Genomic DNA, 6497 nt, shown 5'->3' on the forward strand with positions numbered 1-6497 from the left:
ATCTCAAATACGCTTATCTTGAAGATGGGCAGAAGTTTCCAGTTATTATTGCACAGGACCTCACTCCTGAACAGGAAGAGCAGTTACTTAGTGTGCTAAGGAAGCACAAAAAAGCAATTAGGTGGAGTTTGGCAGACATAGTAGGCATCAACCCTCAAGTATGTGAGCACAGAATATTTTTAGAGGAAGGAGCAAGACCTGTCCGCTAACCCCAAAGAAGACTGAATCCCACTATTTTGGAAGTTGTCAAAAAAAAGTGAGCAGACTATTGGAAGCAGGTATCATTTATCCCATTTCAGACAGTGAATGGGTTAGCCCAGTACAAGTGGTGCCCAAGAAGTCTGGAGTCACTACAGTGAAGAATGAGCATGGAGAGCTCATAGCAACCAGAGTATAGAACGCTTGGAGAGTCTGCATTGATTACAGGCGTCTCAACCAAGCCACCCGTAAGGATCACTACCCACTTCCATTCATTGACCAAATGCTGGATCGCCTGTCAGGTAAATCACATTATTACTTTCTAGATGGTTACACAGGTTACTTCCAGATTCATATAGCTCCTGAGGATCAGGAAAAGACTACTTTTACATGTCCTTTTGGGACTTATGCTTACAAGAGAATGCCCTTTGGCTTGTGCAATGCACCAGCTACTTTCCAGAGGTGCATGATGAGTCTTTTCTCTGATCTTATTGAAGACTGTATGGAGGTTTTTATGGACGATTTTAGCGTTTATGGTGATTCTTTTAGCCTTTGCTTAGATGGATTATCTAGAGTATAAGATAGATGTGTCAATACAAACCTTGTATTAAATTTCGAAAAATGTCACTTTATGGTAAAACAAGGGATTGTACTGGGGAATGTTGTATCTAATACTGGCATTTTTGTAGACCCAGCAAAGGTGAATGTTATTTCTAGTTTACTTTACGCCTCTTCTGTGAGGGAAGTCTGTTCGTTTCTTGGCCATGCAGGTTTTTACAGGAGATTTATTAAGGACTTTAGTAAGGTAGCACTTCCCTTATCCAGATTACTGCAGAAGGATATTGAATTCGAGTTCAGTAAGGATTGCAGACAATCGTTTGATAAGCTGAAGACCAACCTGACTCAAGCCCCAATTGTGAGAGGACCAGACTGGAGCCAGCCATGTGAAATCATGTGCGATGCTTCCAACCATGCAGTAGGAGCAGCACTGGCTCAGCGTGAAGGTAAGATCCTTTTGTTATTGCTTATGCGTCTAAGACTTTAGACGCTGCTCAATCCAATTATACTATTACTGAGAAAGAGCTTCTTGCTATTGTTTTTGCTCTGAATAAATTCCGAGCTTATTTACTTGGTACTAGAGTAGTAGTGTATTCGGACCATGCAGCTTTAAAGTATCTATTAGCTAAAAAAAGGAGTCCAAACCAAGGCTCATACATTGGATACTACTATTACAAAAATTTGATTTAGAAATAAAGGATAGGAGTGGTAACCAGAATCTAGTGGCGGACCACTTGAGTCGCCTTGAGCACATTAAGGATGATTCTACTCCTATAGATGATAATTTTCCATTTGATAACCTGCAAGCAGTATCTGAGGTAGCACCTTGGTACGCACCTGTAGCTAATTATCTAGTTAGCCGCACATTTCCTCTACACTTTTCTAAGCATCAAAGAGACAAGCTAAAAAGCGAGTCTAAATATTATATATGGGATGACCCATATTTATGGAGATGTGGCGCTGATCAGGTAATTAGACGTTGTGTGCCTCAATCAAAATTCCAGTCCATTTTAGAGGCCTGTCATTCCTCTGAGAGTGGAGGACATTTTGGCCCTCAAAGAACAGCTAGAAAGATCTTAGACTGTGGATTCTGGTGGCCTACTCTTTTTAAAGACGCTGCTGAGTTTTGCAAATCTTGTCTCCCATGCCAAAAATTTGGTAATATATCCAGGAGGGATGAGATGCCTCAAAAAATTATGCTTTTCTGTGAAATTTTTTATGTTTGGGGCATTGATTTCATGGGTCTATTTCCAAATTCTAATGGTTATTTTTATATATTGTTAGCTGTGGATTACGTTTCCAAATGGGTGGAAGCAATTCCTACCCGCACTGATGATGCTAACACTGTTGTTTCCTTTGTGAGAAACCATATTATTTGCCACTTTGGATCACCACGAGCAATCATGAGCGATCAAGGCACCCATTTTTGTAACAGGAGACTAACAGGAATACTGAAGAAGCATGGGATTATTCATAAGGTTGCAACAGCATACCATCCTCAGACCAATGGGCAAGCCGAGGTGTCAAACAGAGAGATAAAGCGTATCTTGCAGAAGATAGTAAAACCTCATAGAAAAGACTGGAGCACCAGGCTACAAGATGCACTATGGGCATACAGGACAGCATATAAAACACCCATTGGGATGAGTCCTTTCCGCGTAGTTTATGGAAAAGCTTGTCATCTCCCAGTTGAAGTAGAGCACAGAGCCTTTTGGGCAGTCAAGGAGTGCAACATGGGAATTGAGCAAGCTGGAGCTGAAAGGAAGTTGCAACTGCAAGAACTGGAGAGCCTTCGCCTAGAAGCTTATGAGAACTCAAGAATATACAAGGAGAAAATGAAGGCTGTACATGATCAGCACATCAAGAGAAAAGAGTTCCAACCTAGGGATTTAGTCCTCCTTTACAAATCTCGACTAAGGCTCGTGCCAGGCAAGTTGAGATCAAGATGGGAAGGTCCATACAGAGTAGAGAAGGCCGAACCATATGGAGTTTATCACCTAAGCCACCCTTCAAGCTCTGAACTTATCAAAGTTAATGGACAACGTCTGAAGCTGTACCATGGAGAGAAAATGCAGAAAAACAAAGAGCTTGAGATCTTCCTCTTGGAAGATCCCCACATAGCAGAAGTTTGAGCTAGTGGAGCGTCCAACTTACGGACGTTAAAGCAAAGTGCTAGGTGGGAGACAACCTACCATGGTATGATCGTTCTTTTCTTTCTATTTTTAGTTTTTCCTAGTCAATAACTCTTCTCTTTATCAGTACCTTCATGCATCTGCATTTGCATACTTTTATAAAAAAAATGGAGGTCACGTGACGCGACCGCATCAGTGACGCGTCTGCATCGACATGAGAGGTGAGAAAATAAAAAAATGAACAAAGAGTTTCGCTGGAGCATGGCTGGAGGCGTGCCAGTGGCACAAATCGTCCCACGTGACTGCATCATTGACGCGTCCGCGTCACATGGGATTCATGGCCTCCCACGCGACCGCGTGCCCCACGCGGTCGCGTTCCCCACGCGGTCGCGTGCCCTGATTTTCGACGTAAAAAGGGGTGCACAACGAAATATTGTGCGAGAGTGGTGCTGGATTGGTACTGGACGCACCATCCCTATCACGCGACCGCGTCGCTGACGCGTCCGCGTCATCCCTTCTGAAGCCCACTCACGCGATCGCATGCCCCACGCGATCGCGTCACCCCAAATTTGGCAAATATATCATTTTGAACAGAGAGTTGTGCGGGCGCGAGGCTGTACTCGCGCCAGAAGCATCACACGGGTCACGCGACCGCGTGACCGACGTGACCGCATCAACTGAATTCGAGCGCAATCACGCGAACGCGTGCCCCACGCGGCCGCGTCGCTTACGCCGCACAGCTCAACCAAAACTGCCAAAATATCTTATCTTTCTCTCCTCCAAATCCTAATTTTTCTTTTCCCTCCTTATTTCTTCCTTCTCTCTTCTTCCTTCTATTTCACCTTTCACTCTCTCTCTCTCTCTCACCTCCATTAACAAGGTTTTATTTTCTTCTTCCCTCCTTCTTTTTCTATCATTCTTCTTATTTTATATGTTATTTTCTTTTCTTTTCTTTTTCTTTTCATTATCCTTATTTTCTTTCTTCTTCTTTCCTTTTTACATGGAGTTAGAAATTTATTTGAGTTATTATTCATCATTATATGCTTGTGGATTGTTGCAAATTATTTGGCGATTATATATTATTTTCTTTAAAGGGTTGCTTGCATGTTTGCTTTAATACTTTCTATACCTTATTTACCATGCATGCTATGTGTTTGTGAAAAAGCCCATATGGCATTATGCACTTCTCTATTATACTTCCTACTATTCAAATCATGTTTTTCACAAATTTTCTTTACTATTTTCTTAATTAAATTTAATTGCCAGTACAAACATGTTAGTTTGTTACGAAGTGATGCTTGATCTATGCTACTCATGCCCTTGCCGGCATGCCAATAATCATCTTGCATCTACTCACCCTATCATGCACTTGTTCTATTTCCTTTTATGATCTTTTCACATGTTGTCATGACCATGTGTTTATTTTAGTCATCTTTACCGTGCACTGATTTTCATTCACTCTATCCCCTTCCTTGTTTTATTTCTTTGGATTGAACTTACTTTCTCTTCCCTTTTTTAGAATGGCCACCAAGAAAGGCAAAGAGAAAGCTACCCCTAAACCCACAGCAAGGAAAGGAACAAAGAGAGCATTAGTGGCCGAGCCTTCTTCAACTGCAGTCAAACCCTCAACAAAAAGAATTAAAAGGATTATCAAGGTTGATGAAAAAGAGAGAGCCTTCCCAGACAAGGACACCGCACGATTCCAAATCGCTACTGTGAGCAGATGTTTCCTATTCTGGCAGCTCAAAATTACAACAATGAACACCTTCTTATCCTTCCGCCTCGTATTGCTGAATTTGTTGAGCCACAAATTGCACAAAGACATTGGGGATTCTTACAGAGACCGCCACGACAGGTTAATCTTTCTTGGGTTGTTGAGTTCTACTCCAACTTCCACCTGCCGACTCTGCAGTCCGTCTATTTACGCCAGAAGCAAGTCCCCATTACAGAAGAGGCCATACAGCAAGCCTTAGATCTCCCACATGCTCCAGAAGGGTTGGACGCTTTTCAGAAAGCCGCAATCAAGCGCCAGGCATACACCTTTGACTGGGACGCTGTTCTCAGAGTTATCGCTCAACCTGGCAGCAAATGGATCTTTGGATACCATCGTTCCCGTCCTAAGGGAATCTCGGCTTCCGCACTTACCTTAGAGGATCACGTATGGGCACAGATTATGTCCCATTACGTCTTCCCGAGTACTCATGAGTCCTCCTTCACCGCAGACATGGCCGTTCTACTATGGTGCATCCTCACAGACCAGCCTCTCAATTTACCAAGACATATCCGGAATGCTATGGAACATGTGCAGATCGCGGGCAACCTACCTTTCCCCACATTGGTCTCTGATCTTATCTCAGCAGCCGGAGTATCCTACAGAGCTGGAGACACCAAAGCCATTCTTCCACAGGATGATCAGTATGTCCCTAACAGGAGATATCTCAGGCTACAGCTTGCCACTACCAGCCAGTCCACAGAGGATGCTTCAGCTCCTCCACCATCTACTAGTCAACTGCTGCATCAAATACTGAAGCGGTTGGACCAACATGAAAAGAAAGCAAAGCTCCGATAGCACCGCAACCAACGCCGATTCAAACACCTCAGGGAACTGCTTAGAGGAGATTGCAGAGACTCAGACACCCCGGACTCCACTTCCTTCACCAGCACAGGGAGCCATGACGGCCCCAACTGTGGAGACACTGCCACTAGCCCACCATTGTTCCTGACAGATGGCACTGAGACGGTCAGTACCTGACTTCTGGAGGTAATTTCTCTTCCCTAGCACCAATAATTAGGATATTTTAGTTAGATTTTCTTTTTTTTTATAGAATAGGATAAATTGCATAGTAATAGGTTAGTTGCATGCATGTTCTACTTGATTGAAAAGACAATAAGTTTCTTCTAAAAAGATATCTTTGGAACAAAATTTCGCTAATTTTAATCAAAACTTTTATGATAAATTTGCTTGAATCTGTATTTGGAACATGATTTTTGAGCTAAAGAACACACAACCTGTGAAGATTTGAGCTTTTATGCATGGTTACATTATTTAACCATAATTATTTTATTCTTGTGTGTTTACTTCTCTATGATTGTAATCTATATTTTGTTTCATCCTATATGTCCAATATTTATTATGTTTATATGCTTGCATGTGATTGAGGCCATTATTTGTTTAAACTCACTTATCCAAATTAAGCCTACCCTTTTTTTAATTACCTTTGTTAACCACTTTGAGCCTTTAAATCCCATTTGTTCTATATTTTACCACATTACTAGCCTTAAGCAAAAAAAAAACAATTGTATATCCAAAATTGAATCTTTGGTTAGCTTAAGATAGAATTGTGTATGCTAGTTAAGTATGAGAATTTGTGGGAACAAAAGTTATTAAGGGAATGTGTCATGATAATACAATGGGAATTTGGATACCTACTCATGTGAAACTATAAGAATTAAAAATCTATGTGCATTGATAAGCTATATTTATTTTTATGTCTATAAAAAAAATAAAATAAAATTTATCAATAAATAAATAAGGGGACAAAAATTACCCCAATGCTAAATTAAAAAATTCAAAGATCAATGCACATATGATAAAATTGATACATGAGT

The sequence above is a fragment of the Arachis duranensis genome, chromosome 3 (assembly GCF_000817695.3).
Source record: "Arachis duranensis cultivar V14167 chromosome 3, aradu.V14167.gnm2.J7QH, whole genome shotgun sequence".
In the NCBI taxonomy this organism is placed as follows: Eukaryota; Viridiplantae; Streptophyta; class Magnoliopsida; order Fabales; family Fabaceae; genus Arachis; species Arachis duranensis.